The sequence below is a fragment of the Hyla sarda genome, unplaced genomic scaffold, assembly GCF_029499605.1.
Source record: "Hyla sarda isolate aHylSar1 unplaced genomic scaffold, aHylSar1.hap1 scaffold_1274, whole genome shotgun sequence".
Taxonomy (NCBI): Eukaryota; Metazoa; Chordata; class Amphibia; order Anura; family Hylidae; genus Hyla; species Hyla sarda.
Window position 1 is genome coordinate 9,460 of NW_026607896.1, and position 27,164 is coordinate 36,623.

Sequence of the window (27,164 nt, forward strand, 5' to 3'; positions counted from 1 at the left end):
CCGCATTGCGGAGCAAGGGACGCATGTCTCCTCACATTCTTGGCTGCCCATTAGATGCTGACTGTCCTCTATTACATCGTCCTCGCTAAATAGTGGAGCTGAACCCAAAGCATGAGATACTTCTTTGGGAGAAGGAACAGCATAGGACAAAGGCTATGGGATTACAGGGACTGCTCCTGGGCCATGCCAACTGAGGGTTTTGTCTGAGGAACCCACCGACTCTTGACTGGGGTTGTCAGATGTCGTTTGTGATGATGGGGATGAGTGTGCAAACTAATTGACGAGGAGAGATGGGTCAACGACACGACCGCTGGGTGTTAACGGGAGCTCAGGCCTATTGCTGTGACTCCTGCTGCCACTCGCCCCAAGTCTGCTGCCAACTCTGCCTGACGTATGTAGGCCTCTGCCTCTTCTCTGTGCACGTCCTGGCACTTACCTGCCTGACATACTTAGTGCGTTTATGAGGGTATAGAACAGCAGCAGGTGATTACTTGCAGCTGTCCTTTCAAAATATATAGGCCCTAGACAGAATAACAGTTACTAAATAGTACACTCTTTTGTTGTATGTATACCATTTGCAATGATGAGCGCACTGTTTAGCGTATTTATACGCAGAAAAAAACTCTTTTTTTGTTGTATACACCAGCCAGTGTATACTAATGTGTGGAATAGCACTGAATTTAGCACCGAGACAGAAATACAGGTACTAAATAGTACACTACTTGGTTGTATGTATGCCCTTTGCAATGATGAGCGCACTGTTAAGCGTATTTGTACGCAGGAAAAACTTTTTTTTGCTTAATACACCAGCAAGTGTATAACGTGGGGTATAACACTTAATTTAGCACAGAGACAGAAAAAAGGTGGTATATGGTACACTATTTTCTTGAATTTAGGCAATTTGCAATGATAAGGCCACTGAAAAAGCATATTTTTACGCAGGAAAACCTTTTTTTTCTTTAATACACCGGCAGGTGTATAACGTGTGGTATAAAACAGAAATACAGGACCTAAATAGTACGCTATTTGCTTGTATGTAGGCCCTTTGCAATGATAAGGCCACTGTTAAGCGTATTTTTACACAGGAAAACCTTTTTTTTCTTTAATACACCGACAGGTATATAACGTGTGGTATAACACTTAATTTAGCACAGAGACAGAAAAAAAGGTAGTATATAGTATGCTATTTGCTTGCATTTAGGCCCTTTGCAATGATAAGGCCACTGTTAAGCGTATTTGTACTCAGGAAAAAAATAAAAATTCTTTAATACACCGGCAGGTGTATAACATGTGGTATAAGACTGAATTTAGCACAGAGACAGAAAAAAAGGTGGTATATGGTACGCTATTTGCTTGAATTTAGGCCATTTGCAATGATAAGGCCACTGTTAAGCGTATTTTTACTCAGGAAAACCTTTATTTTCTTTAATACACCGGCAGGTGTATAACGTGTGGTATAACATTTAATTTAGCTTAGAGACAGAAAAAAAGGTGGTATATGGTACGCTATTTGCTTGTATTTAGGCCCTTTGCAATGATAAGGCCACTGTTAAGCGTATTTGTACTCAAGAAAAATTTTTTTTCTTTAATACACCGGCAGGTCTATAACGTGTGGTATAACACTGAATTTAGCACAGAGACAGAAAAAAAGGTAGTATATGGTACGCTATTTGCTTTTATTTAGGCCCTTTGCAATGATAAGGCCACTGTTAAGCGTATTTTTACGCAGGAAAACCTTTTTTTTTCTTTAATACACCAGCAGGTATATAACGTGTGGTATAACATTTAATTTAGCACAGAGTCAGAAAAAAAGGTAGTATATGGTACACTATTTGCTTGTATTTAGGCCCTTTGCAATGATAAGGCCACTGTTAAGCGTATTTGTACTCAAGAAAAACTTTTTTTTCTTTAATACACCGGCAGGTCTATAACGTGTGGTATAACACTGAATTTAGCACAGAGACAGAAAAAAAGGTAGTATATGGTACGCTATTTTCTTGTATTTGGGCCCTTTGCAATGATAAGGCCACTGTAAAGCGTATTTGTACTCAGGAAAAAAATGTTTTTCTTTAATACACCGGCAGGTGTATAACGTGTGGTATAACACTGAATTTAGCACAGAGACAGAGTAACAGGTGAAAAATGGTAAAAAGGCACTAAAGTCCACACTAATATGACTTATTTCTGAAAAGCAGCAGGACCCAACAATGCAGCACCACCCAAAAAAAAATCCAGGGATTAAACCCTAAATTGCTTTCTGTCACACAATTCTGAGCAGCAGAAGATTTGTGGAGAAAAAAAAAACTCAATAGAGCTGAAAAATTAGGAGATAAGATGCTTCAGAAAGTTCAGGCAGCTTGGAGATCTGTATGAGGTAGCTGACAGCTATCTGCCCCTCTCTGCTGCAATGCTCAATAACGTGAATAGGAGGTTTAGCTATCAATGATCCTTCTCAGAGTAACAGCACAGCACTTTGCACTCCTGCTTTTCCCTAATGCTGATGTGACTAGCAGTTGCAGCGTAACGCTCTGGTATGGGCTATTCACACACATACAGTCCCGTCCTCTCCATCTGAGTGCATAGATGAAATGAAGTGAGGCAAGATGGCCGCCGATTATATAGGGGATGTAACATAACTGATAGGCTGCATCTCACATGTGGTTCAGGGTCAGCCCGATTACCTTCATTCCCGCCGCTGTTTCCCACCCTCCCATAATCCCCTGCCCCATGTACTCAAATGTGGATCCGCCATCTAAGCTCTACAATAGCCTGGAACGCTGTAAAATGGAGTTTAATGAAGCGCTTCGTGCGATAGAATCGCGGCGATATTGGTATTCGTTGCGAATCGACCCGTCCTCCACCCGTTTCCAGAACATTGAGGGGCCACTCAAAGAAAGGGGCAGTCGAGCTTGAGCCACAGACGGTTGTCTCCATTCTGTATTTCTGTTTTATGATCAACATAATGTATTTTTCATAGTTTTAAATGGCAATAATCAGTTATAGTATGTGATTTATTACATTAACTTATAGATTTTTCTTTACAGTACAGTTATGTCTTAAATCTGCGGTCAGTCTATTGAAAAAGGGATTACTACAAATAAAAAACAGATATTAGAAATCATAAATGTTCCTAATCTCTGTACCTGAGACATGGTTGTGTTATATAAGAAGCTGTCTATAGACTATATACTTATTAAAAACACATATATCTTCATGTATAAGGTAGGGACTATAACATCTCTGCAGGTCTAGATGTTGTATCTAGCCTGATTGTTATCAGTAATTAATATAAATATTAATTACCTGTCTCTTGGTTCCTTTCCTGCAGCTGACGGGGGTATAGCTCACTTTCACCTTCTCACCGGGCATCAATCACCTATAAAAAGACACAGGTATGATAACATGTCCCTTATACATGCTACAGACGCTAATATATATAACACTCTAGGGCCAGAACTACTTGTCTCAGGGATTATAAAACCGCATTAGAAAAAAGAACAAAAGAAAAGATGGAACACATTGAGATATAGATGATAGGGATTTTTATTTCTATTGTAGTGCAGTGTATTATTCCTTCCAGGATGATGTTGACAGAGACTATTGACAGGTTTTTGGGGGTTTTGTGTTTGTAATGTTTGGGGTATGTGTTATTTTTTGTTTCTTTATTCATACATTTTAAGGGTAATATATGTTTTTTTATTTTTGGGGGAAGGGGGCAGGAGCAAAATATTTTATAAATTATGTTTTTTTTTGTTTTTTAATCAAAAACTGTTATTTTTGTTATTATTATTCATTAATTTCATCAATATTTTATATATTTTTATTTGGCAAAATATTTCTTGGAATGTCTTTTATCAATTTTGTGCAGAAATTTAGGATAGAGGTTAACCATGTTGCGGTGGGAATTGCTAAACTAAAAATTTATAACAGAAATACAGTTTGCCCCCGAGGTTCCAAAGCACAGAATGCACTTCAGATCAACAGCCGAAGCATCGTAGAGGGACCCATTCTAATGGAGACAATGTCCTCCACCCGTTTCCAGAACATTGAGGGGCCACTCAAAGAAATGGGCAGTCGAGCTTGAGCCACAGACGGTTGTCTCCATTCTGTATTTCTGTTTTATGATCAACATAATGTATTTTTCATAGTTTTAAATGGCAATAATCAGTTATAGTATGTGATTTATTACATTAACTTATAGATTTTTCTTTACAGTACAGTTATGTCTTAAATCTGCGGTCAGTCTATTGAAAAAGGGATTACTACAAATAAAAAACAGATATTAGAAATCATAAATGTTCCTAATCTCTGTACCTGAGACATGGTTGTGTTATATAAGAAGCTGTCTATAGACGATATACTTATTAAAAACACATATATCTTCATGTATAAGGTAGAGACTATGACATCTTTGCAAGTTTAGATGTTGTATCTTGCCTGATTGTTATCAGTAATTAATATAAATATTAATTACCTGTCTCTTTGTTCCTTTCCTGCAGATGACGGGGGTATAGGTCCCTTTCACCCTCTCACCGGGCATCAATCACCTATAAAAAGACACAGGTATGATAACATGTCCCTTATACATGCTACAGACGCTAATATATATAACACTCTAGGGCCAGAACTACTTGTCTCAGGGATTATAAAACCGCATTAGAAAAAAGAACAAAAGAAAAGATGGAACACATTGAGATATAGATGATAGGGATTTTTATTTCTATTGTAGTGCAGTGTATTATTCCTTCCAGGATGATGTTGACAGAGACTATTGACAGGTTTTTGGGGGTTTTGTGTTTGTAATGTTTGGGGTATGTGTTATTTTTTGTTTCTTTATTCATACATTTTAAGGGTAATATATGTTTTTTTTATTTTTGGGGGAAGGGGGCAGGAGCAAAATATTTTATAAATTATGTTTTTTTTGTTTTTTAATCAAAAACTGTTATTTTTGTTATTATTATTCATTAATTTCATCAATATTTTATATATTTTTATTTGGCAAAATATTTCTTGGAATGTCTTTTATCAATTTTGTGCAGAAATTTAGGATAGAGGTTAACCATGTTTCGGTGGGAATTGCTAAACTAAAAATTTATAACAGAAATACAGTTTGCCCCCGAGGTTCCAAAGCACAGAATGCACTTCAGATCAACAGCCGAAGCATCGTAGAGGGACCCATTCTAATGGAGACAATGTCCTCCACCCGTTTCCAGAACATTGAGGGGCCACTCAAAGAAATGGGCAGTCGAGCTTGAGCCACAGACGGTTGTCTCCATTCTGTATTTCTGTTTTATAATCAACATAATGTATTTTTCATAGTTTTAAATGGCAATAATCAGTTATAGTATGCGATTTATTACATTAACTTATAGATTTTTCTTTACAGTACAGTTATGTCTTAAATCTGCGGTCTGTCTATTGAAAAAGGGATTACTACAAATAAAAAACAGATATTAGAAATCCTAAATGTTCCCAATCTCTGTACCTGAGACACAGTTGTGTTATATAAGAAGCTGTCTATAGACAATATACTTATTAAAAACACATATATCTTCATGTATAAGGTAGAGACTATGACATCTCTGCAGGTCTAGATGTTATATCTAGCCTGATTGTTATCAGTAATTAATATAAATATTAATTACCTGTCTCTTGGTTCTTTCCTGCAGCTGACAGGGGTATAGGTCACTTTCACCTTCTCACCGGGCATCAATCACCTATAAAAAGACACAGATATGATAACATGTCCCTTATACATGCTACAGACGCTAATATATATAACACTCTAGGGCCAGAACTACTTGTCTCAGGGATTATTAAACCACATTAGAAAAAAGAACATAAGAAAAGATGGAACCCATTGAGATATAGATGATAGGGATTTTTATTTCTATTGCAGTGCAGTGTATTATCCCTCCCAGGATGATGTTGACAGAGACTATTGTTAGGTTTTTGGGGGTTTTGTGTTTGTAATGTTTGGGGTATGTGTTATTTTTTGTTTCTTTATTCATAAATTTTAAGGGTAATATATGTTTTTTTATTTTTGGGGAAGGGGGCAGGAGGAAAATATTTTATAAATTATTATTGTTTATTTGTTTTTTAATCAAAAACTGTTATTTTTGTTGTTATTATTATTCATCAACTTCATCAATATTTTATATATTTTTATTTGGCAAAATATTTCTTGGAATGTCTTTTATCAATTTTGTGGGAAATTTAGGATAGAGGTTAACCATGTTGCGGTGGGAATTGCTAAACTAAAAATTAATAACAGAAATACAGTTTGCCCCCGAGATTCCAAAGCACAGAATGCATTTCAGATCAACAGCCGAAGCATCGTAGGGGGACCAATTCTAATGGAGACAATGTCCTCCACCCGTTTCCAGAACATTGAGGGGCCATTCAAAGAAATGGGCAGTCGAGCTTGAGCCACAGACGGTTGTCTCCATTCTGTATTTCTGTTTTATAATCAACATAATGTATTTTTCATAGTTTTAAATGGCAATAATCAGTTATAGTATGTGATTTATTACATTAACTTATAGATTTTTCTTTACAGTACAGTTATGTCTTAAATCTGCGGTCAGTCTATTGAAAAAGGGATTACTACAAATAAAAAACAGATATTAGAAATCATAAATGTTCCTAATCTCTGTACCTGAGACATGGTTGTGTTATATAAGAAGCTGTCTATAGACAATATACTTATTAAAAACCCATATATCTTCATGTATAAGGTAGAGACTATGACATCTCTGCAGGTCTAGATGTTGTATCTAGCCTGATTGTTATCAGTAATTAATATAAATATTAATTACCTGTCTCTTTGTTCCTTTCCTGCAGCTGACGGGGGTATAGGTCACTTTCACCTTCTCACCTGGCATCAATCACCTATAAAAAGACACAGGTATGATAACATGTCCCTTATACATGCTACAGACGCTAATATATATAACACTCTAGGGCCAGAACTACTTTTCTCAGGGATTATAAAACCGCATTAGAAAAAAGAACAAAAGAAAAGATGGAACCCATTGAGATATAGATGATAGGGATTTTTATTTCTATTGTAGAGTAGTGTATTATAACTCCCAGGATGATGTTGACAGACACTATTGTTAGGTTTTTGGGGGTTTTGTGTTTGTAATGTTTGGGGTATGTGTTATTTTTTGTTTCTTTATTCATAAATTTTAAGGGTAATATATGTTTTTTTTTGGGGGGGAAAGGGGGCAGGAGCAAAATATTTTATAAATTATTTTTGTTTTTTTGTTTTTTAATCAAAAACTGTTATTTTAGTTGTTATTATTATTCATCAATTTCATCAATATTTCATATATTTTTATTTGGCAAAATATTTCTTGGAATGTCTTTTATCAATTTTGTGCAGAAATTTAGGATAGAGGTTAAAGGGGTAGTCCAGTGGTGAAAAACTTATCCCCTATCCTAAGGATAGGGGATAATTTTGAGATCGCGGGGGGTCCGACCGCTGGGGCCCCCTGCGATCTCTCTGTACGGGGCCCCGGCTCTCCGCCGAGATAGCGGGTGTCGACCCCCGCACGAGGCGGCGGCCGACACGCCCCCTCAATACATCTCTATGGCAGAGCCGGAGATTGCCGAACGCAGCGCTTCGGCTCTGCCATAGAGTTGTATTGAGGGGGCGTGTCGGCCGCCGCCTCGTATGGAGGTCGACACGCCCCCTTCCCGTGGGCTGTCGGGGCTCCGTACAGGAGATCGCAGGGGGCCCCAGCGGTCGGACCCCCCGCGATCTGCAAGTTATCCTCTATCCTTAGGATAGGGGATAAGTTGCTCACCACTGAATCACCACTGGACTACTCCTTTAACCATGTTGCGGTGGGAATTGCTAAACTAAAAATTTAATAACAGAAATACAGTTTGCCCCCGAGATTCCAAAGCACAAAATGCACTTCAGATCAACAGCCGAAGCATCGTAGGGGGACCCATTCTAATGGAGACAATGTCCTCCACCCGTTTCCAGAACATTGAGGGGCCACTCAAAGAAATGGGCAGTCGAGCTTGAGCCACAGACGGTTGTCTCCATTCTGTATTTCTGTTTTATAATCATCATAATGTATTTTTCATAGTTTTAAATGGCATTAATCAGTTATAGTATGTGATTTATTACATTAACTTATAGATTTTTCTTTACAGTACAGTTATGTCTTAACTCTGCGGTCAGTGTATTGAAAAAGGGATTACTACAAATAAAAAACAGATGTTAGAAATCGTAAATGTTCCTAATCTCTGTACCTGAGACATGGTTGTGTTATATAAGAAGCTGCCTATAGACGATATACTTATTAAAAACACATATATCTTCATGTATAAGGTAGAGACTATGACATCTTTGCAGGTTTAGATGTTGTATCTAGCCTGATTGTTATCAGTAATTAATATAAATATTAATTACCTGTCTCTTTGTTCCTTTCCTGCAGCTGACGGGGGTATAGGTCCCTTTCACCCTCTCACCGGGCATCAATCACCTATAAAAAGACACAGGTATGATAACATGTCCCTTATACATGCTACAGACGCTAATATACATAACACTCTAGGGCCAGAACTACTTGTCTCAGGGATTATAAAACCATATTAGAAAAAAGAACATAAGAAAAGATGGAACCCATTGAGATATAGATGATAGGGATTTTTAATTCTATTGCAGTGCAGTGTATTATCCCTCCCAAGATGATGTTGACAGAGACTATTGTTAGGTTTTTGGGGGTTTTGTGTTTGCAATGTTTGGGGTATGTGTTCTTTTTTGTTTCTTTATTCATAAATTTTAAGGGTAATATATGTTTGTTTTTTTTGGGGAAAGGGGGCAGGAGCAAAATATTTTATAAATTATTTTTGTTTTTTAATCAAAAACTGTTATTTTAGTTGTTATTATTATTCATCAATTTCATCAATATTTCATATATTTTTATTTGGCAAAATATTTCTTGGAATGTCTTTTATCAATTTTGTGCAGAAATTTAGGATAGAGGTTAAAGGGGTAGTCCAGTGGTGAAAAACTTATCCCCTATCCTAAGGATAGGGGATAAGTTTGAGATCGCGGGGGGTCCGACCGCTGGGGCCCCCTGCGATCTCTCTGTACGGGGCCCCGGCTCTCCGCCGAGATAGCGGGTGTCGACCCCGCACGAGGCGGCGGCCGACATGCCCCCTCAATACATCTCTATGGCAGAGCCGGAGATTGCCGAATGCAGCGCTTCGGCTCTGCCATAGAGTAGTATTGAGGGGGCGTGTCGGCCGCCGCCCCGTGCGGAGGTTGACACGCCCCCTTCCCGTGGGCTGTCGGGGCTCCGTACAGGAGATCGCAGGGGGCCCCAGCGGTCGGTACCCCCGCGATCTGCAAGTTATCCTCTATCCTTAGGATAGGGGATAAGTTGCTCACCACTGAATCACCACTGGACTACTCCTTTAACCATGTTGCGGTGGGAATTGCTAAACTAAAAATTAATAACAGAAATACAGTTTGCCCCTGAGATTCCAAAGCACAAAATGCACTTCAGATCAACAGCCGAAGCATCGTAGGGGGACCCATTCTAATGGAGACAATGTCCTCCACCCGTTTCCAGAACATTGAGGGGCCACTCAAAGAAATGGGCAGTCGAGCTTGAGTCACAGACGGTTGTCTCCATTCTGTATTTCTGTTTTATAATCAACATAATGTATTTTTCATAGTTTTAAATGGCAATAATCAGTTATAGTATGTGATTTATTACATTAACTTATAGATTTTTCTTTACAGTACAGTTATGTCTTAACTCTGCGGTCAGTGTATTGAAAAAGGGATTACTACAAATAAAAAACAGATATTAGAAATCGTAAATGTTCCTAATCTCTGTACCTGAGACATGGTTGTATTATATAAGAAGCTGCCTATAGACGATATACTTATTCAAAACACATATATCTTCATGTATAAGGTAGAGACTATGACATCTTTGCAGGTTTAGATGTTGTATCTAGCCTGATTGTTATCAGTAATTAATATAAATATTAATTACCTTTCTCTTTGTTCCTTTCCTGCAGCTGACGGGGATATAGGTCCCTTTCACCCTCTCACCGGGCATCAATCACCTATAAAAAGACACAGGTATGATAACATGGCCCTTATACATGCTACAGACGCTAATATATATAACACTCTAGGGCCAGAACTACTTGTCTCAGGGATTATAAAACCGCATTAGAAAAAAGAACAAAAGAAAAGATGGAACCCATTGAGATATAGATGATAGGGATTTTTATTTCTATTGTAGTGCATTGTATTATCCCTCCCAGGATGATGATGACAGACACTATTGTTAGGTTTTTGGGGGTTTTGTGTTTGCAATGTTTGGGGTATGTGTTATTTTTTGTTTCTTTATTCATAAATTTTAAGGGTAATATATGTTTTTTTATTTTTGGGGAAGGGGGCAGGAGCAAAATATTTTATAAATTATTATTGTTTATTTGTTTTTTAATCAAAAACTGTTATTTTTGTTGTTATTATTATTCATCAACTTCATCAATATTTTATATATTTTTATTTGGCAAAATATTTCTTGGAATGTCTTTTATCAATTTTGTGCAGAAATTTAGGATAGAGGTTAACCATGTTGCGGTGGGAATTGCTAAACTAAAAATTAATAACAGAAATACAGTTTGCCCCCGAGATTCCAAAGTACAGAATGCACTTCAGATCAACAGCCGAAGCATCGTAGGGGGACCCATTCTAATGGAGACAATGTCCTCCACCCGTTTCCAGAACATTGAGGGGCCACTCAAAGAAATGGGCAGTCGAGCTTAAGCCACAGACGGTTGTCTCCATTCTGTATTTCTGTTTTATAATCAACATAATGTATTTTTCATAGTTTTAAATGGCAATAATCAGTTATAGTATGTGATTTATTACATTAACTTATAGATTTTTCTTTACAGTACAGTTATGTCTTAAATCTGCGGTCAGTCTATTGAAAAAGGGATTACTACAAATAAAAAACAGATATTAGAAATCATAAATGTTCCTAATCTCTATACCTGAGACACAGTTGTGTTATATAAGAAGCTGTCTATAGACAATATACTTATTAAAAACACATATATCTTCATGTATAAGGTAGAGACTATGACATCTCTGCAGGTCTAGATGTTGTATCTAGACTGATTGTTATCAGTAATTAATATTAATATTAATTACCTGTCTCTTTGTTCCTTTCCTGCAGCTGACGGGGGTATAGGTCACTTTCACCTTCTCACCGGGCATCAATCACCTATAAAAAGACACAGGTATGATAACATGGCCCTTATACATGCTACAGACGCTAATATATATAACACTCTAGGGCCAGAACTAATTGTCTCAGGGATTATAAAACCGCATTAGAAAAAAGAACAAAAGAAAAGATGGAACCCATTGGGATATAGATGATTGGGATTTTTATTTCTATTGTAGTGTAGTGTAGTATGCCTCCCAGGATGATGTTGACAGAGACTATTGACAGCTTTTTGGGGGTTTTGTTTTTGCAATGTTTGGGGTAGGTGTTATTTTTTGTTTCTTTATTCATAAATTTTAAGGGCAATATATGTTTTTTTTATTTTTGGGGGAAGGATGCAGGAGCAAAATATTTTATAAATTATTATTGTTTTTCAATAAAAACTGTTATTATTGTTGTTATTATTATTCATCAATTATCATTAATATTTTATATATTTTTATTTGGCAAAATAATTCTTGGAATGTCCTTTATCAATTTTATGCAGAAATATAGGTTAGAGGTTAACCATGTTGCGGTGGGAATTGCTAAACTAAAAATGAATAACAGAAATACAGTTTGCCCCCGAGGTTCCAAAGTACAGAATGCACTTCAGATCAACAGCCGAAGCATCGTAGGGGGACCCATTCTAATGGAGACAATGTCCTCCACCCGTTTCCAGAACATTGAGGGGCCACTCAAAGAAAGGGGCAGTCGAGCTTAAGCCACAGACGGTTGTCTCCATTCTGTATTTCTGTTTTATAATCAATATAATGTATTTTTCATAGTTTTAAATGGCAATAATCAGTTATAGTATGTGATTTATTACATTAACTTATAAATTTTTCTTTACAGTACAGTTATATCTTAAATCTGCGGTCTGTCTATTGAAAAACGGATTACTACAAATAAAAAACAGATATTAGAAATCATAAATGTTCCTAATCTCTGTACCTGAGACATGGTTGTGTTATCTAAGAAGCTGTCTATAGACGATATACTTATTAAAAACACATATATCTTCATGTATAAGGTAGAGACTATGACATCTCTGCAGGTCTAGATGTCATATCTAGCCTGATTGTTATCAGTAATTAATATAAATATTAATTACCTGTCTCTTGGTTCCTTTCCTGCAGCTGACGGGGGTATAGGTCACTTTCACCTTCTCACCGGGCATCAGTCACCTATAAAAAGACACAGGTATGATAACATGTCCCTTATACATGCTACAGACGCTAATATATATAACACACTAGGGCCAGAACTTCTTGTCTCAGGTATTATAAAACTGCATTAGATAAAAGAACAAAAGAAAATATGGAACCCATTGGGAAATAGATGATAGGGATTTTTATTTCTATTGTATTTCAGTGTATTAAGCCTCCCAGGAGGATGTTGACAGAGACTATTGACAGGTTTTTGGGGGTTTTGTTTTTGCAATGTTTGTGGTATGTGTTATTTTTTGTTTCTTTATTCATAAATTTTAAGGGCAATATATGTTTTTTTTTTTTTTTGTGGGAAGGGGCAGGAGCGAAATATTTTATAAATGATTATTGTTTTTTGTATTTTAATAAAAACTGTTATTATTGTTGTTATTATTATTCATCAATTATCATCAATATTTTATATATTTTTATTTGGCAAAATAATTCTTGGAATGTCCTTTATCAAATTTGTGCAGAAATTTAGGTTAGAGGTTAACCATGTTGCAGTGGGAATTGCTAAACTAAAAATGAATAACAGAAATACAGTTCGCCCCAGAGTTTCCAAAGTACAGAATACACTTCAAATCAACAGCCGAAGCATCGTAGGGGGACCCATTCTAATGGAGACAATGTCCTCCACCCGTTTCCAGAACATTGAGGGGCCACTCAAAGAAAGGGGCAGTCGAGCTTAAGCCACAGACGGTTGTCTCCATTCTGTATTTCTGTTTTATAATCAATATAATGTATTTTTCATAGTTTTAAATGGCAATAATCAGTTATAGTATGTGATTTATTACATTAACTTATAGATTTTTCTTTACAGTACAGTTATGTCTTAAATCTGCGGTCTGTCTATTAAAAAAGGGATTACTACAAATAAAAAACAGATATTAGAAATCATAAATGTTCCTAATCTCTGTACGTGAGACATGGTTGTGTTATATAAGAAGCTGTCTATAGACGATATACTTATTAAAAACACATATATCTTCATGTATAAGGTAGAGACTATGACATCTCTGCAGGTCTAGATGTCATATCTAGCGTGATTGTTATCAGTAATTAATATAAATATTAATTACCTGTCTGTTGGTTCCTTTACTGCAGCTGACGGGGGTATAGGTCACTTTCACCTTCTCACTGGGCATCAGTCACCTATAAAAAGACACAGGTATGATAACATGTCCGTTATACATGCTACAGACGCTAATATATATAACACCCTAGGCCGAGAACTACTTGTCTCAGGGATTATAAAACCGCATTAGAAAAAAAGAACAAAAGAAAAGATGGAACCCATTGGGATATAGATGATAGGGATTTTTATTTCTATTGTAGTGCAGTGTAGTATGCCTCCCAGGATGATGTTGACAGAGACTATTGACAGGTTTTTGGGGTTTTTGTTTTTGCAATGTTTGGGGTAGGTGTTATTTTTTGTTTCTTTATTCATAAATTTTAAGGGCAATATATGTTTTTTTTTGGGGGGGGAAGGGGGCAGGAGCTAAATAGTTTATAAATTATTATTGTTTTTTGTTTTTCAATAAAAAGTGTTATTGTTGTTAATATTATTTATCAATTATCATGAATATTTTATATATTTTTATTTGGCAAAATTATTCTTGGAATGTCCTTTATCAATTTTGTGCAGAAATATAGGTTAGAGGTTAACCATGTTGCGGTGGGAATTGCTAAACTAAAAATGAATAACAGAAATACAGTTTGCCCCCGAGGTTCCAAAGTACAGAATGCACTTCAGATCAACAGCCGAAGCATCGTAGGGGGACCCATTCTAATGGAGACAATGTCCTCCACCCGTTTCCAGAACATTGAGGGGCCACTCAAAGAAAGGGGCAGTCGAGCTTGAGCCACAGACGGTTTTCTCCATTCTGTATTTCTGTTTTATAATCAATATAATGTATTTTTCATAGTTTTAAATTGCAATAATCAGTTATAGTATGTGATTTATTACATTAACTTATAGATTTTTCTTTGCAGTACAGTTATGTCTTAAATCTGCGGTCTGTCTATTGAAAAATGGATTACTACAAATAAAAAACAGATATTAGAAATCATAAATGTTCCTAATCTCTTTACCTGAGACATGGTTGTGTTATCTAAGAAGCTGTCTATAGACGATATACTTATTAAAAACACATATATCTTCATGTATAAGGTAGAGACTATGACATCTCTGCAGGTCTAGATGTTATATCTAGCGTGATTGTTATCAGTAATTAATATAAATATTAATTACCTGTCTCTTGGTTCCTTTCCTGCAGCTGACAGGGGTATAGGTCACTTTCACCTTCTCACCGGGCATCAATCACCTATAAAAAGACACTGGTATGATAACATGACCCTTATTCATGCTACAGACTCTAATATATATAACACCCTAGGGCCAGAATTAGTTGTCTCAGGGATTATAAAAGCACATTAGAAAAAAGAACAAAAGAAAAAGATGGAACCCATTGGGATATAGAGGATACAGATTTTTATTTCTATTGTAGTGCAGTGCCAACAATTGTACTTTGTAATACCATTTATAATTTCACTCCAAAATCTACGGCAAAACCAAAAAAAAATGATTTGTTGGAGAAAATTAAAAAAAAAAAAACAATCTTGTAATTTTTACAGGGTTCCGTTTCTACGCAGTGCAGTTTTCGGTAAAAATTGCACCTTATATTTATTCTGTAGGTCTTTACAGTCACAAGGATACCCAATATATATAGGTTTGATTTTATTTTACTACTAAAAAAAAATTATAACTACATGCACCAAAAGGAATACGTAGAAAAATGTCCTCTTCTGACCCCTATAACTTTTTTATTTTTCCGTATAAAGGGCGGTATGAGGGCTTATTTTTTGCACCATGATCTGAAGTTCTGTACCACTTTTGTTTTGATCTGACTTTTTCATAACTTTTTATTCATTTTCTTATGGTATAAAAAGTGACCAAAAATACACAATTTTGCACTCTAGTATTTTTTTTACATGTACGCCATTGACCTTGCAGTTTAATTAATGATATATTTTAATAGTTTGGACATTTATGCACACGGTGATACCACATATGTTTATTTTTATTTACACAGTTTTTTCATAAATGGGAAAAGGGGTGATTGAAAATTTTAACAGGGAAGAGGTTAAATCACATTTATTAACACTTTATTTTCACTTTCTTTTTTGCAGTGTTATTTCCCCCAAAGGGGACTATAATATTACACTCACTGATTTGGTACACTGATCACTGCCATGCAATAGCATGGCATTGATCAGTGTTATCGCCACTTGACTGCTCCTGCCTGGATCCTCCTTGCGTCCTGCAAGCTGTGCGGGACGCCACTATTTTATCGCGGAGGTCCCGAACAGCACCATTGAGCTAACCAGCAATGTTTACTTTACTTCTATGGTCAGTGAATTAAACAAAAAAGGATCCCTGAAGGTTCCAGGGCAATAGTGCAATATCAACCTTTAAGGGGCAACCCCCTTGCGGGGAAACCCCTTACTAGAAACCCCCCTAAAACTTTTAAACTTTATTCAATTCACAAACTAAAAAGCTACCCTTATTAAACACACAGATTAAAATTATCGGCAGTGTCACAGAATTTTTTATGGGAAAGGAAAACCTCTCCTAGCTACTAAGTTTCTGTTAGTGCTGAAAAATTAATATATATTGTGCACTATGTTTTGTGCACTAGTAGGTGAGTATTCATGCTGCATTAACATTACTAACAGTGAACACACGTTGTATTAAAACATGGCTAGCCTCCTCGACGTTTCACTGAATAAACCAGCTTGGTCAAGGGCTTTGAGGCTAATGGTGCCCCGGACGCTAGGTAGGCTTTATATAATCTCACATTGCGTTCATTTCCTGTGACGTGCTATCGCCAATCAGATGGCCGCACATCACAATCTTGTGTCCCGCTATAGTTGTGCACCAATCCTGCAAAAAGTCGCAACCAATCATACAGTTTGTTATGGTCCGGCATGTGTTTAGTGTCTGCACTTATCACCACCTTTGTTTACATGTGATGTCACTGTAGGTACACATGTCTGCGCATTGGTAATCAATGCGCAAGCCTCATGATGGATGATTCACTTCTCGCGATATCTCCATATTGCTGGACCTGTGCGCATGACTTCGGACTTTGTCTGTATTTCACTTCTAGAGTACTACTGCGCATGTTATGGGACTTAGACTGTGTAGGGTATGTTCCAAATTATCCATAGTACAGACCATGGAGTATATAAAAGTGTGGTATTAACATGAGTAATTATATTCTCATGTAAATGATCTTGTAATTCATGCAATTTTAAAGGAGAAAAAAAGATTTATTTATTTATATTCTGTGAATCGGTATAGACTGTTATTTATTCTGTTTGTTGTGTAATAAGCTATGGTAGTCTGGGATATATGATGTCCTAAGATATGGATTTCTTGAGTAGCATGTAAGTTGCAAGGGAGGGGGGAGGAAATAAGGAAGGGAGAAGGAAAGGAGAGGGAAATTTTTATATATATATATATATATATATATATGTGAATTTTTTTTTTTAGTTAGTGATTTTAGATTTTTCCATATATATTTTTAATATAGATTTTTTTAATTTTTAATTTTATTAATTTGAATTTATTTAAATTTTTTTTATATTGAGTTTTGAGTTAAAGTATTTAACGGTAAGTATATTTTATGATTAATTTATTGCTAATATTTCTAATGTTTCACATATCTTTCCTCTCCCGAAGGTACACCCTCTCCCTCTCCAAACCACCTCTGCCACCCCAGCTGCGCCGAGGAACATGCATCCTTCACGTCGTGTGGTAAGACTACATTATTATGCCATATAATGCCATCCCTTATTTATTAGGTGTATACAAGACTACCAATCTCTCACCGTAATGAATTTATAGCACTGCAATGGGGTAGAAAAAGCCTTTACTAGGTCCTAGAGCTAGTGCCTATTGAGAGTATGCAACTTTTTATTAATTCTGAACTACTTATAAATTAATTAGTCAAGGAACGCCATAAAGGTGAATTCTTCATTTAGGCCTCCTGGGAATTTACTGTTCAGGCGGTAGATCCACCTTGCCTCTTCTTTTAGTAATAACTAGCTGAGTACCCGGCGTTGCCTGGTTTTTCCTTCCTCATCCTTGTTGGGGAAGAAAATCAACAAAGGAGGAAGCTTTTGACTTGAAATCCCATCCCCATATATTGTTGTCATATCCCAACCCCATATCCTGTCCTCATATCCCGTCCTCATACCCCGACCTTCTATCCCGTCCTCCTATCCCGTCCTCCTATCGCGACCTCCTATCTTGACCTCCTATCCCGTCCTCCTATCTCGACCTCCTATCCCGTCCTCCTATCTCGACCTCCTATCCCGTCCTCCTATCTTGACCTCCTATCCCGTCCTCCTATCTCGACCTCCTATCCTGTCCTCATATCTCAACCCCCTTTCTCGTCCTCCTATCTCCACCTCCTATGCCGACCTCCTATCCCGACCTCCCATCTTGACCTCCTATTCTTACCTCCTATCTCCACCTCCTATCTCCACCTCCTATCCCGTCCTCATATCCTGTCCTCATATCCCGTCCTCATATCCCGTCCTCCTATCCCGTCCTCCTATCCCGACCATCCCGTCCTCCTATCTTGACCTCCTATCTCGACCTCCCATCCTGTCCTCATATCCCGACCTGTAATATGTGTACCAGGTATTGAAATATCTCCAGCCGTACAGAAGTTACGTGAGAACATACATTTCCCATTGATTTGCATGGGACTTTAAACAAAAACCCTGACCCTCACAAATGTGGGTAGTTATCTCGACCTCCTATTCCGTCCTCCTATCTCAACCCCCTATCCCGTCCTCCTATCTCCACCTAAATTGCCGACCTCCTATCCCGACCTCCCATCTTGACCTCCTATCTCCACCTCCTATCCCGTCCTCATATCCCGTCCTCATATCCTGACCTCCTATCCCGACCATCCTGTCCTCCTATCTTGACCTCCTATCTCGACCTCCTATCTCGACCTCCTATCTCGACCTCCTATCCCGTCCTCCTTTATCGACCTCCTATCCCGTCCTTCTATCCCGTCGTCCTATCTCGACCTCCTATCCTGTCCTCCTATCCTGTCCTCCTATCTCAACCTCCTATCCCGGCCTCCTATCCAGACCTCCTATCTCGACCTCCTATCCCTCCTCCTATCCCGTCCTCCTATCTCGACCTCCCATCTCGACCTCCTATCTCGACCTCCTATGCGGACCTACTATCCCGTCCTCCTATCTCGACCTCCTATCCTTCTATCCCGTCCTCCTATCTCAACCTCCTATCCCGTCCTCCAATGCCATCCTCCTATCTCGACCTTCTATCCCGTCCTCCTATCTCAACCCCCTATTCTGTCCTCCTATCTCCACCTCCTATGCCGACCTCCTATCCCGACCTCCTATCTCAACCTTCTATTCCCATCCTCCTATCTTGATCTCCTATCTCGACCTCCTATCCCAGCCTCCTATCTCGACCTCCTATCCCGACCTCCTATCTCCATCTCCTATCTCCACCTCTAATCTCCACCTGCTATCCCGTCCTCCCATCCCGTCCTCATATCCCGACCTGTAATATGTGTACCAGGTATTGAAATATCTCCAGCCGTACAGAAGTTATGTGAGAACATACATTTCTCATTGATTTGCATGGGACTTTAAACAAAAACCCTGACCCTCATAAATGTGGGTAGTTAAGGGTTAAATTAACTATCCTATGTTTTAAGTGGACATATAAGTAACATGTAACCAAGTATTATAGAAATATCTCCAGCCGTTTGGAAGTTATGCAGCAACATATATTTTCCATAGACTTGTATGGGACTTTAAACATAAACCCTGCCCCTGGCAAATGGGGGTGAGTAAGGGTTAAATCACCTATCCTATGTTTGTTGTTGACATATGAGTAACATGTGTGCCTAGTTTTATTTTAATATCTTTAGCCGTTTGGAAGTTTTTGTGGAACATACATACACACACACACACACACACACCTTGAGTTTTATATATATAGATTTATCGACGTTCCCTTTTCTGGGGCCAATCTTGATTCGACATATGCCCCAAAATTTTAATATGTCGGTTTGGTTGTTATGTGTCTGTCGTATATGTCTTGCCAACGGAGTATCTACTCCTGTCCTGATGGTACTTATGTGTTTGCTAATCCTTTTACGCAATTCCTGTACTGTTTTGCCTACGTATCATTTTGGGCAGTTACATGTGGCAACATATATTACATTTTGGCTGCTGCAATTTAAAAGTTGTCTTATGGTGTATTCTTTTTTATCAACTGGATTTATGAATGTCTTTATTTTTGGCATATGTCTGCATGTGGAACAATGGTCACATGGATGTGATCCCATTGGGGGGTTGGGGATCCATGTGCCTTGACCTGTACTGCCACTATTATGGTGGGTATTAGAGATGTCGCGAATTGTTCACCGGCGAACAGTTCCCGGCGAACTTAGCATGTTCGCATTCACATCGCTGGGCGAACATATGTGAAGTTCAATTCGCCCCCTATACTTTAACATTGCGGTAAACTTTGACCCTGTGAGTCAGAGTCAGCAGACACATTACAGCAAATCAGTAGCAGTCCCTCCCTTCCAGACCCTCCTACCTCCTGCATGGACGCCATTTTACCTTCATTCGGCATGCTGCAGGCTTAGAAAGTGGAGGGACAGAGAAGCTGCTCCTGCTGTAATAGGGAAAGCGATAACTAGGTTGCTGCTAGGTGGTGTATTCAGGGTCCACTTTACTCCTAAAGCACTAGTCTAACATCTGCTTTAAGGACAGCACCCAAAAAAGCCCTTTTTAGGGCTCAAATATCAGTCTGTGTGTCTTGCAACAGCTGGAGGCACCCTGGTTGGGAGGGAACCGCTGGTTAAAAGGGGTACTCCAGTGTAAAACTTAATTTCCTTCAAGCAACTAACTACAGTATTAAAAGGGCTATAAGTTCAATCCGTGTGTCTTGCAACAGCTGGAGGCACCCTGGTTGGGAGGGAACCGCTGGTTAAAAGGGGTACTCCGGTGTAAAACTTAATTTCCTTCAAGCAACTAACTACAGTATTAAAAGGGCTATAAGTTCAGTCTGTGTGTTTTGCAACTGCTGGAGGCATCCTGGTTGGGGACCTCTGCTTAAAAGGGGAACTTTTGGTGTGGCAGTTGTTAAAAAAAAAAAAAAAAAAAAAAAACTTTTTGGGCTGTGAAATAAAACCAGTGCTGCCTAAAGGGGGGCTCTAACTATGTGCTGCCTAACATGGGGGAATCTATGTGCTGCCTAAAGGGGGGATCTAAATATGTGCTGCCTAAAGGGGGCTCTATGTGCTGCCTAAAGGGAGGCTCTAACTATGTGCTGCCTAATATGGGGGAATCTATGTGCTGCCTAAAGGGGGGCTCTATGTGCTGCCTAAAGGGGGGCTCTAACTATGTGCTGCCTAATCTATATGCTGCCTAAAGGGGTGATCTAACTATGTGCTGCCTAAAGGGGGCTCTATGTGCTGCCTAAAGGGAGGCACTACCTATGTGCTGCCTAAAGGGGGGCTCTAACTATGTGCTGCCTAACATGGGGGAATCTATGTGCTACCTAAAGGGGGGATCTAAATATGTGCTGCCTAAAGGGGGCTCTATGTGCTGCCTAAAGGGAGGCTCTAACTATGTGCTGCCTAATATGGGGGAATCTATGTGCTGCCTAAAGGGGGGCTCTATGTGCTGCCTAAAGGGGGGCTCTAACTATGTGCTGCCTAACATGGGGGAATCTATGTGCTGCCTAAAGGGGGAATCTAACTATGTGATGCCTAAAGGGGGGATCTAACTATGTGCTGCCTAAAGGGGGGCTCTATGTGCTGCCTAAAGGGAGGCTCTACCTATGTGCTGCCTAAAGGGAGGCTCTACCTATGTGCTGCCTAATATGGGAGAATCTATGTGCTGCCTAAAGGGGGATCTAACTGTGTGATGCCTAAAGGGGGGCTCTATGTGCTGCCTTAAGGGGGCTAAAGCACATTATTCCAAAGAATTTAGGAATGTTAGGTGATTTATGCCCTTTATGGATTAAAACCAGACTCTGCATCAACTATGTAATTTTCCATTGGAGTTTTGCCATGGATCCCCCTCCGGCACTCCACAGTCCAGGTATTTGTCCCCTTGAAACAACTTTTAAATAACCATTGTGGCCAGAAAGAGTCCCTGTGGGTTTTAAAATTCGCCTGCCCATTGAAGTCAATGGCAGTTCGTCCGGTTCGCGAACATTTGCGGAAGTTCGAGTTCACAGTTCGCGAACCGAAAATGTTATGTTCGCGACATCACTAGTGGCTATGTACTAATAGATCATGGAGGTTAGATCCTCTCCGATATGTAATGTTTGGCCTCATGCCAATCACCGTTTGTAGGTCAGGGTCTACTCTTAGTATATGCCAATGTTGTTTTAGAATTTGCATCATCTTCGATGCACAGGCATCATATGTTCCTATGCATCTGATGGTCTTATCTTCTATTGGCATTGTTGTTTTAGTTCCCAGTAGTTCCGTTCTGTCCATGGTTCTTACTTTGTTATAAGCTCTTCTCATGTGTTTCTTCGGGTATCCTCTATTTATAAATCTTCGCATCAGATTTGCTCTCTCTTCCTGGAAATTCTTTTCTTCAGAGCAATTCCTTTTTGCGCTGAGCTATTGCCCATAGGGTATGCTCCATTTTAGGATCCCTGGATGCCAACTGTTCCAATGAAGGAATCCTCAATTCACTATCGATGTAAATAGTGATATCCAGGAAATTACTTTCCTTCTAGACGCGGCGATCAGCGATGTTCGGCATAAGCCGTGGGTCCTGGTTGCCTATAGCAACCGGGACCCACCGGCTATAATGCGCGCTCACCTGCTGAGCATGCGTCATATTCTGGAGGCTGCAGATGGATGTTAATGAACGTCATTTGTGGCAAGGGGTTAAACATACATAATGAGGGAGATTTATCAAAACCTGTCCAGAGGAAAAGTTGCTGAGTTGCCCATAGCAACCAATCAGATCGCTTCTTTAATTTTTGAAAAGGCCTCTGAAAAAATTAAAGAAGCGATCTGATTGGTTGCTATGGGCAACTCAGCAACTTTTCCTTTGGACAATTTTGATAAATCTCCCCCAATGTGAACATAAATTCTTGTTTTATGTTATAACAGGAGGTGTGTGTCTCCAATGGAAGTGTCATGTTGAAAGTTCAGAGATCTCTGATATTACTTTCCTATCACCCCTGTTACTATGTCACATACACTGAAGATATTTAGACATTTAAGTGCTTTTGCCTTTACATGTATATAACACTTCAAATATGAATATACAATATGAATATACAATACTTCCACCCCAACTCTTTGTGTAATAGAATTGAATAGAAACTTGGTCACTTGTAAACATCAGCAAAGTGTATAGTTAAATAATTAGATTGAAAAAATTTACATTGACACATTATATTTAATAGATCTAGTCATCATGTGCAAATCTAGAACTCAGATCTATTCTGATCAATATTAACCCCTCAATGACCTAGGGCGTATGGGTACTCCCTGGCTCCCTGGTACTTAAGGACCCAGGACGTACCTGTACGGCCGTGGGAATTTCAGTCCACGCCAGGCATCCTGTGACAAAGCTGAGGGATCGGCCGTCCGGACCGGCCTACCAATCACCCTTCCTGCTAGGTGGCATCAGCGGGGTATCGACGCTTGAGGGAGGGGGTGATCACTGGTGGGGGGTGGGCGGGTGTGGGGAGGATTACTCTGGTGTGGCGGCAGTCCCAAGTGGCAGCGGTCCCCAGCAGCGGCGTGGTCCCCAGCGGTGGCGGTCCCGGAGGGATCTAACAGCAGGAGGTAAGCGCTGTTTGCCTCCTGCTGTTGCCTAACAACAACTTCAAGCATGCACAACCAAAGGGCATGCTGGGAGTTGTAGTTTTGCAACAGCTGGAGGTACAACTGCAACTCCCAGCATGCCCTTTGGCTGTCTGGGTATGCTGGGAGTTGTAGTTATGAAACATTGTGCCTCCAGCTGTTGAATATCTACAACTCCCACCATGCATGGACAGCCAAAGGTATGCTGTGAGCTGTAGTAGTGTGCTTTCAGCTGTTACAAAACTACAATGCTCAGCAGGTCCTCTGGCTGTCAGTGCATGCTGAGAGTTGTAGTTTTGCAACAGCTGAAGGCACACTGGTTGTGAAACCCAGAGTTTGTTACCTAACTCAGTGTTTCGCAACCAGTGTGCCTCCAGTTGTTGCAAAACTACAACTCCCAGCATGCATTGACAGACTGTACATGCTGGGAGTTGTAGTTTTGCAACCGCTGGAGGAACACTGGTTGCGAAACACTGAGTTAAGAAACAAACTCTGTTTTGCAACCAGTGTGCCTCCAGTTGTTGCATAACTACAACCCACAGAATGCACGGACAGCTGGGAGTTGTAGTAGTATGTCTCCAGCTGTTGCATAACTACAAGATACCCTTCGGCTGTCACTGCATGGTAAGAGTTGTAGTTTTCGCAAGAGCTGGAGGCACACTGGTTGCGAAACACTGAGTTAAGTAACAAACTATCAGTGTTTTGCAACCAGTGTGATTCCAGCTGTTGCATAACTACAACCCCCAGCATGCAAAGGGCATGCTGGGAGTTGTAGTTTTGCAACAGCTGGAGCTTTGCGCCCCCCCCCCCCCCCATGTAAATCTACAGGGTGCATTCAAATGGATGGGGTTTTATAGCGAGTTTCTCGCTGCAAGTTTGAGATGCAGTAAATTTTCTGCTGCAGCTCAAACTCCCAGCGGAAAACTCGCTGTGAATCCCCACCTGTGTGAATGTACCCTAAAAACACTACACTACACTAACACATAATAAAAAGTAAAAAACACTACATATACACATACCCCTATACCGTCCCCCCAAACATCCTCCCCTCCCCAATAAAAATGAAAACGTTTGGTACGGCAGTGTTTCCAAAGCGGAGCCTCCAGCTGTTGCAACGCATATGTGGACGTACAATGCTCTGCGGGCGTACAACAAAGCTCAGGAGTGAGAGCGCCATGTACATTTGAGGTGATTTGCACAGGGGTGGCTGATCGTTATTGCGGTTCTGACATAAACACACAATAAAAACCCACATGTGACCACATTTTGGAAACTACACCCCTCACGGAATGTAACAAGGGGTATAGTGAGCCTTTACACCCCACAGGAGTTTGTAAAATTTTCGTTAAAGTTGGACGGGAAAATGAAGAAATTGTATTTTTTAAATAAAATGCTGGTGTTATCCCAAATTTTTCATTTTCACAAGGGGTAATTGGAAAAAAGACCCCCATAATTTGTAACACCATTTCTTCTGAATATATAAATACCCCATGTGTGGACATAAAGTGCTCTGCTGGCTCACTACAGGGCTCAGAAGAGAAGGAGCGCCATTGGGCATTTGGAGAGAGAATTTGGCTGGAATTGAAGGCCATGTGCGTTTACAAAGCCCCCATGGTACCAGAACAGCGGACCCCCCCCCCCAACATGTGACCCCATTTTGGAAACTACACCCCTCACGGAATGTAATAAGGGGTGCAGTGAGCATTTATACCCCACTGGTGTCTGACAGATTTTTGGAACAGTGGTCCATGAAAAATTTAAGTTTTCATTTGCACAGCCCACTGTTCCAAAAGTCTGTCAAATGTCAGTGGGGTGTAAATGCCACTGTTCTGGCACCATGGGGGCTTTGTAAACGCACATGGCCCCCAACTTGAATTCCAGACGAATTCTCTCTCCAAAAGCCCAATGGCGCTCCTTCTCTTCTGAGCATTGTAGTTTGCTCGCAGAGCACTTCACATCCATACATGGGATATTTCCATACCCCGAAGAAATGGGGTTACAAATTTTGAGGGGCCTTTTCTCCTATTCCCTCCTATTTTTTTTATTTACTCATCCAAATTTAACGAAAAGTTGTCAAACACTTGTGGGGTGTTAAGGCTCACTGTACCCCTTGTTACGTTCCTTGAGGAATGAGTTTCCTCTTTTTAATAACTATGAACATGTATTCCTTAGTTTAGTTGGGTCTGTTAGGATTTATTTTAGGGTTCTGACAATTTTAATGGTAACAATATCACTACAACCTAAGGAAGGCAAGAACCACCCATGATTGTCATAGACATGGTGCAGAAAAATTTCTCCATGACCTGCTAACTTTATAGGGGGAAGTGCCTAAAGGCCCTTCCCCTTCAAAGTTTGATTCAATTCGCTGGGAACTACAATGTAATACGGCATGTAACCTTATCTTATATGTAATCTTGTGTCCATGGCCTGCTAGCAATTGGATAGATCCCTAAGTCAACATTCCACATAGTTTAATCCAGTATTGTCTAATAGTCAGGTGTAATACACAAATGTAGGGTGCAAGGAAGCTGATCTAAGCTGCTCAAGTGTCTCATCCCGGCACATCCACTTATTTGCTCTCCCCTCCAGCTCCTTCTTGATTGAAAAACAAGGCTCAGAACACCAATCAAGGAGGGCCTGGGAGGTGGGAGCAAGCGAGGAGGTGTGCCAAGCTTTGGCACTTCAGCAGATTAACCCCACCTCTTTGAAACTTGGCTGAAAAATTGAACACTGATTTTATAAATTTGACAACTATTATCAGCTCTAAAAAAAAGGTACAATTTTATTTTATTCCCTGTCAACTATGCAATAGGATCTGTAGTTCTTTGGAGCAAATAGAGATGATAAATTCCCTTTAAAGTGGCACTCCGCCTCTGAAAATCTTATCCCCTATAGAAAGGATAGGGAATAAGATGTCTGATAGCAGGGGTCTGGCCACTGGGAACCCCCGCGATCTCTGCGCTGTCACGCCCCCTCCCATAGACATGAATAGAGGGGGTGTGGTTTGGCGTTATGGATTCCCGCAGATTCCACAGAGTCGGCCCAGATATCGTGGGGGGTCCCAGTGGCCAGACCCCCCTCCACGATCAGACAGCTTATCCACAATGTTTTGGATAGGGGATAAGATGTCTAGGGGCGGCGTACACCTTTAAAGAAGTTGTCTCATTTAAAAAAAAATAAATACCAACAAACAAAAGTTCTATACTAATGCATTATGTGATATTTAACATATTAAAATGTACCAGGATTACAATATTGTTTGAGAGATATAAGATTACTAATTCTCCATGTACCTGCATTGTATTGATAACTGTTGGTTACGACCCACTATGTCGGGGTAAGGGTGGGTTCACACCACGTTTTAGCTGTAAGGGGATCGGATCCAGCTGGGGGGAGTGAAAACCGGGTGCTCCCATATCCCAGGCAGACCCAGCCCCCTTCTCATTCATTTGAATGAGCCAACCGGAGTCATACAGTGACTCCAGTCTGCTCATTTTTGCCCCCTATCCAGTTTTCTGACCCAACTGAAAACCATAGTTTGACTCCGGTCAGATCATTCAAATGAATGAGAAGGGGGCCAGGTCCGGCTGGTATAAGGGAGCACCTGGTTTTCACTGCCCCCAGCCAAATCAGGTCCCTGTATAGCTAAAACGTGGTGTGAATGCTCCCTAACACATGCTCAGTTCAACTGCAGTGTCCTGAAGGTAATGGCAGTTTGTTTCCACTGTGCTTATAAGCAAGGGGGATTGGGGGAAAGTTGCCTGGCAACGGTAGGGTTCCAGCTCAGA

At 39.7% G+C, this 27,164-nt stretch overlaps 1 long non-coding RNA gene across 1 annotated transcript; it reads right to left on the minus strand.

Annotated features, from left to right (window-relative positions):
* Positions 1-3,302: 3,302 nt before the first annotated feature.
* LOC130304440 (uncharacterized) lies at positions 3,303-13,623 on the minus strand. Its single transcript, XR_008854206.1, has 8 exons — positions 13,549-13,623; positions 12,373-12,445; positions 11,204-11,276; positions 10,029-10,101; positions 8,429-8,501; positions 6,819-6,891; positions 4,475-4,547; positions 3,303-3,376 (listed from the first exon to the last, which is right to left on the minus strand). It is a non-coding gene; the product is annotated as an uncharacterized LOC130304440 (long non-coding RNA).
* Between the last annotated feature and the right edge of the window lie 13,541 nt (positions 13,624-27,164).